This window comes from Homalodisca vitripennis, unplaced genomic scaffold (assembly GCF_021130785.1).
Source record: "Homalodisca vitripennis isolate AUS2020 unplaced genomic scaffold, UT_GWSS_2.1 ScUCBcl_872;HRSCAF=3758, whole genome shotgun sequence".
Classification (NCBI taxonomy): domain Eukaryota; kingdom Metazoa; phylum Arthropoda; class Insecta; order Hemiptera; family Cicadellidae; genus Homalodisca; species Homalodisca vitripennis.
The window spans coordinates 64,257-77,078 of NW_025777001.1; the positions used below are offsets into that span (position 1 = coordinate 64,257).

Consider the following 12,822-nt stretch of genomic DNA (forward strand, 5'->3'; position numbering starts at 1 on the left):
TAGTTCCATTACAGATAGGCAGTATTAGTGCCAGTAACAGGTTATTCGGTGGAAAACTTACGGGGATATTGTTATTTCAGTAACAACTAGGCTGAATAACTTAAATACATTAAAACATAAAACCAATATTTAATACTTTTATTTTTTGTGAGGTCTTTCGATAGCGAGGCTATCTTCTTCAAACACATCACAAAAAATAAAAGTACTATTAAATATTGGTTTTATGTTTTAATGTATTTAAGTTAACAGTAACCAATATAAGCTCCATCTACAGCATTTCAACTGGGCTGAATGTTTTGTTCTAATAATAACAGCCGCAGTCATTTCGTAAAAACAATGAGACTAGGAATGGAAATATTAAATATTAATGATTTGCGATATAAGTAGGTTTAGAATAGGTTATCATAAATATGTTACTAGTAGTACCAAAGTTAAAAGATAACCTTTACAAGCGATCATTTAATCTAAGTTTGAATTTGGTTACTATCTCGAGGGTTGTTTTCTTTATTTTTCACAAGTGCTGGGAGTGCAAAAGGCGCCACCAAAGCCCGAATTGATGGCCAAGGGCATTTCTGGATGGTGCTTTCCCGACCTCAGATCATGTTACAGATCATCCAACTTCTACGACGTCAGATTACGTTGGTTTAGATCAGTTACAATGGTAAGAGGTTACTGGAACGTAATATCTCAACACGTTAATTTCTAATAGGTTTTTGACAAACAAGAGTATTTTCTGTCTCTAGCAGCCATTACTCAAATAATTTAATTTTGTTTACATTAATTTGGAACAATAATGTCAAATTGAATTACGTTAAGACTTTAAAGATTGTATTATATTTCCATATGTAAAAGAAATATATGCACTTTAGGTTATAGAATATACCACAACTTTATCGCTACTAAGTTTGAGGGGCGTAGTACTTTTACTTATCCCTTTACATGGTACACATGTCTGACAGCATTAAATCGTTCTAATCAAAAGTTTGGTCATTCAAGTGTTGGTTCGATTGTGTTGGGAGCCGGTTATTATACTTCAGCCCAATAATGTTGAACCAAATTGAGTGTTAGGCTTTTAACATTGTATTATAGTGAACTATATTTTTAACGTAAAAGAAATATAGGTATTTAAGTGGGTAGGGTACGATAAGCGGACCCGGTGTTTTATATCGAAGAATGTAATCATCGATACCTAATATTCGCATCTCAAATCCTAGACTATCAATCGATATAAAAGTATCTATAGTCCCAATAACAAACTTATGTTTTAAATTTAAATGTGAATTTAATATTAACAATGATAAAACAAACTATTATAACCAAAATTAGGAAAACATAAGACGACCATATTTGCTTCTCTCACAGTCACATTTGTTTCTTTCCCACAAATTTCACATAATGGGTTTTTCGGTATGAGTCCAACGTGTTGAAGCCACGTAAAACATGTCCTATCATCTTTCAATGCAATGTTGTGTAGTTTTCTAAAATTGACTGCCATTCTTAATAATGAAATGTTACTTATTTAAAATTGAAATATTACCTTACGTTTATTATTTGAAAGTGTTTGCAGCTGTTGATATATATAATTTAAGTTAATTAGTTCATTGTTCAAAATAATTAATTAGTATTGATTGATTATATCGATGGTTATGATATAAGTAATATCGGTTGCCAATTTCTATATAAAAAACTGGGTCCGCTTATCGTACCCTACCCATTTAAGTTAATATTATAGAAAATAAAACTATACTTATTTTTCATAACTATACAAAACAAACATTTATACAATTATAGACAATATGTTATGGTATTTTTGCACATACTTATGACATCAGAACTAAATACGTTTATTAAAAAGTCGTAGTTCATTCATTTTAACCCTTTCAGTGCCAGACATTATTTTGGAATGTTGGTGAATAATGTCAAAGGTATTTTTGCACATGTATCCAAAAGTGCCATGCAAAAATTTTAGCATTTGCATATGTTATTAGAAAAGGTCATAAATTTGTTATTTATTGGCAAATTTTTAAAACATTTATGTTTAACAAAAATATGTATTAATATTGAAAAGACTCATAAACCTCTTATACAACAAGAAAAATAATAATTAACAATAAAATGTAAAAAGAGTATTTTTCTCTTTTAATTTGACACTTAATAAAATCAAGCTTACTTAAAGGATACTTTATTTTAAACATATCCACTAACCTTTATTAAATTATCACCAAAAATACAAATATAGCATTTTTTGTCACTCACTTTTTTGAGGAACTCAAATATTGCCTATACCTTGATTGTCAATAAATCATCCATTTCTTTTACTGACTCTAGTACATTTCTTATGAGTGATAGCCATAATAATAACTAGGCCTATATAACTCTATAATAGGCCTATATAAAATAGAACAAAAGGAGTAGGCCTAACATGATTTTGGCTATTTATAAAAACTAACAGAATAAAATAAATGTTACAACTTGTAATTTAGGTACTCTCTCCCACTATGTATTTACTTACGAGTATTTTCATTCAGTGGGGACCTTGAACGATTCATACTAACTTACTTCAGAAAGTACGTTTATTTTTAATGCAAACTGATATAAAATATGCACAAAAATATTACATTATACTTATAATAGATGTTCTTAAAAGCGTCCGGTAACCTAGATGTTGGCACTGATAGGGTTAAACAATATTGAGGGAGAATTGAATAAGCAACTTACACTTCTTAGTCGATTATTATCGAAAGAATTTATATATTATCCAATATAGATTTTATATAATAATTTTAGGCAATAAGAATTATGTTACATTCACGTCAAAAATAATACATTACGATTCTAAAGAAAATAAACATGACAACGACATTAACAAATAACAAAACCAACAAACTATTGCCTCTAGATCTACGTGCTCTTCTCACAGTTTTTTCCTCTTCTTTTAGGCTATGCTTTTTTATCCATCCAGCCTCGCAGTTCACTTTTGCGGTTGCTTCACCCTTAGATTGAATTCTTGATTATGATGATCTACAATTAGATACAAACAAACAAAGTTAGTGTTACATACTGATTATTGACAGCAATTTTTGTTAATCAGAGGTCAATAGGTTGACTTTTACCATACATATATCACTCAACATAATTCCAGCGTTATTTTGTCTTTGTAGTGTTGGAAAAGATCAGGATATCTAAGATAAGAAGGGTTTTCAGAATGGAAAAGGTGGGTCACTTTTCTTTGCTAGGGGCCCATCAAGCTTTCCTATCCCAGAAATGGGGAGGTAGGCCGCGGATGAATACCACATTACCACATTTATGAGTTAGTGTTGGAGTGAGTTTCTGTGTAACTTTAAAATTACATTTTTCTTTTGATTTGTCTAAAGAAATTAGTTATTTCGTTATATATTTCAATTTGGTTTGATTTAAGAGCTTGGGTTAGATTGTGTTGGTATTTTTTTAATGTTTCTTTCAGATGCTGGTATCTGAAAGTATAATAATGTGGGCATTCAAATATCAAATGTTCTAGCTTTTCGTCGTGATTTAGTGTGCATTGTAAACACAAAGGTGTAAAGTATTGATTTTTAGAATGTAATATTTTGTTAACTCTAGCATGGCCTAGTCTTATTCTACAAATTGTAATTGTGTCCTGTCTGTTCAGAGTTATTTGTGAAAACCAGGGTTTTTGGGGAATGACAGGCTGTATTTTTTTGTGCCATCTGCCTTTTGGGGACTCTTTTATTTCCATATTATATTTTCTAGTTTTGTCTTTCTTTCTCCCTCGCATGTAGTCTTCTATGGGGATTGTTATGTCCTTTACAATATCTCCACTAGTTGAGGCATCTTTGGCAAATCAAGACAATGACATTCACAGACCTAGAACTAAACTTATTTCAGTGGAATGCAAGAGCTATAAAAAACAAGTGGTCAGAACTTATAAACTTTCTATTAAAAAATAAAATTCATATTGCTCTAGTTCAGGAAACCTGGCTAGACAAGACAGACAGACTACAAGACAGTAACTTCAACATAGTTAGGTTAGATAGGGAAGATGGCTATGGGGGTGTTATGTGTGTAATACATAAATCACTAAAATTTAGAATAGAAAAAGAAATTAACATTGAGAATGTTCAAATTTTAGCACTAACAATTACAAAATTAAAAAAAAATATAATGGTGTATAATATATATTGTACAAATAAAAAAATAAATCAGAACTTTTGGTATGAAAATATTTTTCTAAGAATAAAGGGTTTACTGTAGCAGGTGGAGATTTTAATGCTCACCACTCATTCTGGAACTGTAAAAAAAACCAACAAAAGGGGAAGTGATATTTTTAAACACCTTAGTGAATCCATGTTTATATTAGCAAATAATAACGAATATACTACAATACCTAACATTTGTAGACAACAATCCACGATTGATTTAACTGTTGTCAGAAATGTGTTATATCCGTTCGTAACTAAATGGGAGGTAGGGAAAGATCCTATGGGAAGTAATCATTATCCTATTCTTATGACTTTCAATGTAAATTCTCATAACATACCTAATGAAAAAAATAAAATATACATAGGCTTAACACAAAAAAGAAATATTAAATAAGCCGACTGGTCCCTATACTCTAACTTTATAGAAAACAACATAGATTTTATAGATAACAACGATTCAGAAAAACTAATAGAAAAACTACAACAATTAATACTAGATGCTGCAGACATTGCAATACTTCAAATAAAATTACCAAATGTAAATAATAAGGCAGGATTTGTTCATAAAAACTGGTGGACAGAAGAATGTTCGAAGGCCATAGCTCAGAGAAGGCTAGCGTTCAATATTAAAAAAAAAAACATGACCCCCTTAAACTACCATAAATATGAAGTAGCCCAATTAAAAGCAAGAGATACAATAAAATCAGCTAAACAAGAAGGGTGGGAAAAACTATGTCTGAAAATAAGTTATAAACAATCTAACTTATATGCTTGGAGGATAATTAAAAAAATTAGGAACTTAAATATTCCTGAGAAGAATGAAATATTAAACAATAATAATTTACAAGACAAATTTATGAAATATATAGTTCCTGACTATGTTCCACAATATAATGAAGTGATTACCCCTCTTATAAAAGAAACAAAACATCCCCTGGAGGAGGATTTTACATATCTCGAATTAGAATTAGCTTTAAAAAGCAAGAAAAAAGATTCTGCACCAGGTATAGATGGCATTTCATATAGCCTAATTAAAAACTTACCAGTTAAAGCTTTAAAGATATTATTAAATATCTATAATGATATATGGAACAATAAAATAAAAATACCGAATGCATGGAAAAAATTTAAAATAATAGCATTACTTAAACCAAACAAAGATAAATATGATGAGACATCGTACAGGCCGATTGCATTAATTCCATGTTTTATTAAAATACTTAATACAATGATCAAGTATAGGTTAGAATAGTTTGTTAAAAAAGAACAAATTATTCCGGATTCACAATATGGTTTTCGTAGCAAACGAGGCTGTGGAGATTATTTACTATTCTTAATTACAGAGATTCAAATAGCACTTACGCATAATGAACAGTTTTTCCTAACTTCCTTAGACATCAGCAATGCCTATGACAATGTACATGTACCAACCCTGTTAGGTAAAATGTATAAGTTTAATATCCCAACAAGATTTATAGCACACTGCAGTAATTGGTTGAGTGATAGAGAGCTAATAGTGTTACAAGAAGGACTAATAACTAAAAGTCACATATAAAGGCATCCCACAGGGGAGCGTTTTAAGTCCACACTTTTTTCAATCTATGTATCAGAAATAAATCAAGTTTTACCACACCGAACATTCTCAATACAGTATGCAGATGACATTGCAATATATACCTCAAATAAAAACTCTGACCTAGCTAAGGAAAACCTCCAAAAAGGCCTATACAATTTGGAAAACTTATTCAATAAATTGAATCATAAAATAAATGGAAATAAATGTAAAATGTTGATATTTACAAGGAAGAAGAATCAACAAATAAATTATGAATTAAAAATAGACAACTAAATTATACCGGTGGTTGATAAATTCAAAATACTTGGAATCAATATTGATAATAAACTTAGCTTTAAACAACACATTTATAGCTTTGAAAAACAGGGTCAAAAGGACCTCAATATATTAAAAAGCATATCTTGTGGTAAAAGAGGGGCTCACCCCAGATTAGTACTGCAAATATACAACAACATAATTAGCACAAAGATAAATTACTGTAGTTTCTTATTCAGTCATGTATCAAACAATATTTTGAAAAGACTAGATACATTACAAAATAATGCATTAAGAATAGTTTTAGGAGCATTTAAATCCACCCCTATTATGGCACTAAATATGGAAAGTTCAATATTACCATTACGTATAAGAAGAGATATACTCACTGAAAGACTGGTCTATAAGATAATGACAAATAAGGAACACCCGGCCTACACAAAATTAGGCTATCTAAATATGCAAATGAACAACATTTATTGGAATAAAAAGAAAATACCATCATATATTAAAGCAGTTAATAGCTTATACAGGTTTAACCCTAATATTGATGAATATCAGGAACAGATTACTAAGCATAGTGATTTGAACATCCCAGTATACTTAACAAAACATGAATTGACCTTTAAGCCAATCATTGGTGAAAATATAAATTCAAAGAAGAATACTAATAGTAGGGTCTTGGAACAGCAATTCAAATGTCTAATGAGCACATATCCTAAGAGCTGCATAATAATATATACAGATGGCTCAAAAACCATTAAAGGTACCGGAGCAGCCATATTTGATCCTTCCAATGATTATGTGGAAAAATATACCTTAAATAAAAACATGTCAAGCTTTTCAGCAGAGCTATTTGCAATATATAGAGCAATTTCCCATGCAAATAAATTAAATAATCAAGAAATAATTATATGCTCAGATTCTCAAGCAGCTATTAAAACAATCGAATCTACAAGCTATACCGGTAAGGGTGAAGGGATAATTATGAATATTATTGCAGACCCTATTATGACTAAGAAAAAAATCACATTTCAATGGGTTCCAGGACATATAGGAATAACAAACAATGAAATAGTTGACAAATTAACCAAAGAAGCCATAGATAATGGCGAAAAATGTGATACAACACAAATACCAATGGAAGACTTTAGGATGTACCAAAGGAAATATCATGTTAATAAATTTATGAAAGAAGTTGAAGAGAATAAATCAGGTCAATGGTATAAAAAAGTTCAACCTAAATTTTCTAAATATCCTTGGTTTCAAAACAATAAATTACAAAGATGGAAGGTAATAAACTTATGTAGATTAAGATTTGGACATGCTAGGGTAAATTATCATCTTTTTCGAATCAAACAATATTTTACCCCATTGTGCCTACAGTGTACTATGGGAGTAAAAGAAACTGTAGGCCATCTAATCATGGAATGTACTAAGCAACATTTTGCTAGAGAGCAATGCTTTAAAAAAATTAACAAAATTAAAACCAATTTATCCAATGAAGAGAAATTAATAGAAATTCTACGAAGTTTAGATATGGAGCTATATAATGAGATTTTAAAATTTATATCAGTAATCGATAAAAATATATAATAATAATAAAAACAATATAAATTAAACACTGATACACTAGGAAACATATATGTCTCCTGGTATCCTGGGGTCTTTATTCCCTGGCCCACCAATTTCGGGTTAGGCTATACCTGACAGGCCCCAGGTGAGAAGACTAACCTCAGCTTTTCCAATCCTAAGTATCCTATGGATAAAAAATCCTTAGAGAAATCCCTGCTTTTACTAACACTACACTAATAGGACAAAAACACAAACAACACCAAATAATAGATGAGTGGAGATAATATTAAAATAACACTTGTGAAACTTATATGTCTAGTAAATTGTATGTGATAAAAAAATAAATAAATAGAGAAAGAAAATTAAAAAAAACCTCTGGAAGTAATTATAAGCAGATGTACACTAACAAATTAACTATAATGGCAACCATAACATAGAAGCTTTTAAATAGGCTACGTGGAATAATTGTTCCGAGCCTTTTGCCAAAAACTTTATTTGGCAATAAAATAGAAAAAAAACAAGTTATTTTTATAGGTTATGTTTACTGTCAGATTATGAATCTGTCTAAATCCTATAGTGTTAATTTGGTTTTTCTTTTCTTGTAAATTTTCATAGTTTGTTAGACATTCAAATTGATTTTTTTGCCATTATGATAGGGATATTTGTTTTCCATTCGTTGGTTCTTTCAGAGATATGGTTCTGTTTTAGGCCTAGGTATAAATTTGATATGTTAATCACTGATTCCAAATATAAAGGAGTCTTTTTCTTTTGCCAGTATTGAAAATTGCTTTTAGTAAAGTGGAGAAACAATAAGGCATTGTTTGCTGGGTGTTCTAAGTCTGTCATAACCTTATAAATTAATTTCTCGGTAAGTAGCAGCCTCCTTTTGTGTAGAGGAAGAATTGCAGTTTCAGAATTTAGGGCTATGATTGGTGTAGTTTTATATGCTCCTATGGCAGTTCTTAGTGATAGGTTTTGTACCATGTCTAGTTTAATTAAACTTCTTTTAGAAACGTGTCCAAATGAAAAACTCGTGTAGTCAAGTTTGGGTCTAATTAATCCTTTATAGATTCTAAGGATAAATTCTGGATGAGCCCCATTTTGCGCACTGGACATTATTTGTAAGATATTTATGTCCTTGAAACATTGTTTTTGAACAGAAATAATATGTTCATTGAAGTTGAGTTTGTTGTCTATTACTCCTAGTAGTTTAATTTTATCAACATTTTGGATGAGCAGTCCACCAAGGAAGAGGGTTATATTATTTAGATCAAATCTTTTTTTTCTGGTAAACAAATAGTCTTACTCTTTTTAGGGTCATACTCCAGTCTATTTTTGTGTGAGTATGTTTCTAGGTTACTAAGAGTTTCTTGTATTTTTGTATGAACTATTTCGTAGTTTTTATGTGAACGATAAATTATTATGTCATCTGCCTGTAGTGATTGTAGTGAAATTGTAGTGAGTTAATCTGAATAGAGAGTTCCAGAACTATGTCAGAGATATATATAGAGAAGAGTAGGGGACTTAAGACACTGCCTTGAGGTAAGCCTCTGTTGGTTATTCTACTACAGTGAACGCTAGGGTGTTCCAGTGTTACTTGTCGTCCAGTTAACCATTTATGGCAATGTTGAACAATTTTTACCGGTATATCATATTTTAACATTTCTACCTTATCATGCTTTGGTAAGGTCAAGTGATACGGCAAGTGAATATTCGTTGTATGTCATTGCAGTGTTGATTTCCGTAATGAGGTGAAGAAGATAATCACCGCATCCTTTTTTCTTCCTAAATCCATATTGAGTGTTCGGTATTATGTTATTTTTTTCCACAAACCATTCAAAACGTTTTTTAATTAAGGAATTGAAAATCTTCATTAGACATGAGATAAGTGACATCGGTCGGTAAGATTCTTCATTGTTTTTATCAGTGTTAGGTTAGAGGATAAATTGAAGATAGGTGTGTTTCCATTCCTTCGGTATAGGGATTCTATTGTTCCAAACTTCATTTATTAGATTTAAAATGATCAATTTTCCATTGTGGGGAAGATTATTTATCTTGCTATAAGTTATGTTGTCAAAGCCTCTAATTCGGTTATTGTAAAGTTGTTTTCCAGTACGTGAGTAGGCCTATTTTCTGGTATTGATTTAGGAAAGTTGATCTCTGTAAGTGTTGCAACATAGTCTGGCACAATTTGTTTCATGACCTTGTCACACAAATCTGTATTATATATAAGTGGGTCTGAGTAGTTAGGGTTCTTGTTTTTAATTTTTTTAACGACTTTCCATGCATATTGTGAACATTTTTTGTCACTTATTTCAGCACAAAAGTTTTCCCATGCTATTTTTTTGCATGTTTTATAATTTCTTTCGCTTTTAGTTGTGCTCTTTGATAATTATTGTAATTGTAGGCTGCCATGTTAGTTTTAAATATTTTAAATAATAATCTGCGGTGAGCAACTGTTTAGAGCAGTTTGGAGTCCACCATTTTTTTGTCGTAATGTCGTTAGTGTGTTTAATTGTTCATTTAAATGGTATATATTTTTCTGCTGCTTCATTAAGAATGTTGTATAAGTTTTCTGCATTACAATTTTTAGTTTCCGAGAAAGGCCTATTATTTCAAGACTTATTTCGTTGGATATTTTTTGTTCTATGAAATTTGTATAGTCTGTCCATTTAGCTTTAGTATAATTTCTAAGCTTTTTTTGTCTCCGTTCCGTATTTGGTCATCTACATTTTTATACATGGTAAAGTTTAAGATAATTGGAAGATAATCACTTCCCATTGGGTCGCTATAGATTTTCCATTTTTGTAAGTTTAAGTACATGTTTGGTGTTATAAATGTAAGGTCTATGGTCGTTGGTCTCCTATATAGAGTAGGAACTGTTGTATGTACATTGTCATTGGCTAATATTAATTGAGAATTATTGTATGCATCAAATATCTATGTATCCTGCAACATCTACGGCTGTATTTCCTGTATAAACACTCCCCATCCGTCATTGTCCACGGAGTCGATACAAGTATGTATCACCGAAGTTATCAGATATTATCACATTAGTCGACGTGTGAGGCTCTTACTCGAACTTATTACAAGATAGGATTTAGCCGTACCACAAGTCGTGTAACAGACTTCACTGAAGTTTCTTGTTTAGGACCGTCTCTGTAAAACATTCGTAGGTAATGTTTATACATTCTCTTACACTTTGTTGTAATACCTGAAAATGTTGATATTTCTTAGAGATTTCAATATAATTTATACTTGACTTACAAATAGGTTTATGTTTGTCACAAGTAAGGAAAAGCGGTTCCTTAAAATGCCATTGATTTTTGTGTTCAGAATGGTTAGCAAAGCTAGGGCTCATCTGGGTGACAGTTTTAAGTTTCAAGAAATAAAGGTTTTTTATGTTTTCAATATTGCATATCATTGTAAATTGAATTAAGATACATTAAACTTAAATGAGCTGGGTGATTACTTTGGGCAATTGTTTTGTACACTACTCATTCTATTATTAAGTTTCTCCTTAAATTGAGGGATTATTGATGCTTCAGCATTTTTAAATATTGGTTTTGGATAAAGTTAATATTTCTTATATTATTTTTCCTACAGTGCCCATGTAGCATTGATGTAAGAGTTTGGTTTCATAAAATTACCTCTAACCTTCTTATATTAATAGGAAAATATTTGCTGGCTGTGAAATTATCCATAATCTAATTTACTTCTTACGAGACTTTTGCAAATTTGTCTAGATGTGCTCCATTATTTCTACAACTTAAGAGATTTTAGGATTTTAAATCCATACATTGTTGCAGTATTTAATTAATATTATTTTCTGTTAACCAAGTTCCTTAATTAATTGCTATATGAATATTATTCTTAATAATTAAAGTAAATATGTCTTATATTAACAGGCGAAGTTAGGACTAAGAAGTCCTCTAACTAATAAATTGTTTGTATAAATCCGACCATTGAGGTTTAAGTGATTTGGCATTCCACTGAATTAAATTTAAACCATTTGCCATGTTTTCTAACTGTGAAAAAGAGTCCTTATAGGAGCCAATACTTTTATATGGGGGTTTTTCAGTGTTTTACTACTATCTACCTACTTTACCTACTTTAGGAATTGACTTCCCAAACCTTAAGTGGGTCTAAAAAGTTATCCCATTGTTTCTTAGTTGAAAATGTCAAAGTTGTAGATTGCATTTTAATTTTTATTTCCTCAATTTTCTTTTTAAACAAATCATACATTTGTTCTCTATTATGCGTTATTGCAAGTGGACTTTCTGGACTTCTTGGTGAGATTTTTATTACACATATTAGTTAGCGTATTAATTATGAAAAGTTACGCCTAGTATTTTTATTTTTATTTGTGTTCATGGCATTATATTTATAAGAACGATTTTTTATAACTTGACCTACCATTAGTGTTTTTATGTAGCCCTACAGTGGTGGTTACTGCTGAAGTTGACCATTAGAGTAGGTGAGGCTCCCTAAGTGTTAAAGACAGTTGCTAGCCTAGACATAAGGGCGTACTGCCCCTGCCCTGTATAGAGATGACCATCTATGTTCTAAGGTGACATGACTGAGATGTAATGCTTGCAGTCTTTCCTCACGGATCTTGAGAGGAAACAGCCCCTATCCACGGCCTTACCCATCGTCAATATCCTGTCACTTCAGAAGCCCAATGATCCTTTTTAGGGTTAAGTGTAATGAGAGGTTTATCTGTTTCTTGTCCTCAGCGAACAACAAAGACCATTTTACTGTCTACTGTATACAATGTCCTTTATGTGGCCCCATAGGTAAAGTCCAAAGGCGTGAGATCAGGGAACCGTACAGGCCAGAGTATCGGACCTCCTCGTCCAATCCACATCTGCCCAAATGTATTATTTGGGTCTCTCGTTAAAAGTTGCCAAAATGAGCTGATGCCCCGTCATGATGAAACCACATTGTCATGTCTAACTTGAAGCAGGAGATTATCAACTGAATCAGGGAGAATATCTTTTAATACATCAAATACGTTTGTGAAGTTAGGCAATTTGGACAAATGTAGGCCCTACCAATAAATCTCAAATTATATAGTCCAGACATTTACTGTAATATTCTCTTCATACCCTCTCACAACTGCGTGAGAGTTTTCTGCAGCACAAACATGTTTCGTCACACGATTGAGGATTCCCTCTCTGCTGAATCTTGCCTCATCAGTAAATAAAACATTTTCAG

At 31.3% G+C, this 12,822-nt stretch overlaps 1 protein-coding gene across 6 annotated transcripts in view; it reads right to left on the minus strand.

The window, feature by feature from the left end:
• The window catches only part of LOC124371050 (gastrula zinc finger protein XlCGF46.1-like), a 49,248-nt gene that overhangs the window by 4,240 nt on the left and 32,186 nt on the right, over window positions 1-12,822 (minus strand). Inside the window, exon 1 of one of the 6 annotated variants that reach the window (XM_046829361.1) lies at window positions 2,919-2,938. The exons of 3 other annotated variants lie outside the window; for them this stretch is intronic. The gene's annotated coding sequence lies outside the window, so the exon portion shown is untranslated. 2 more of the 6 variants (XM_046829356.1, XM_046829359.1) reach the window with 2 other exon arrangements.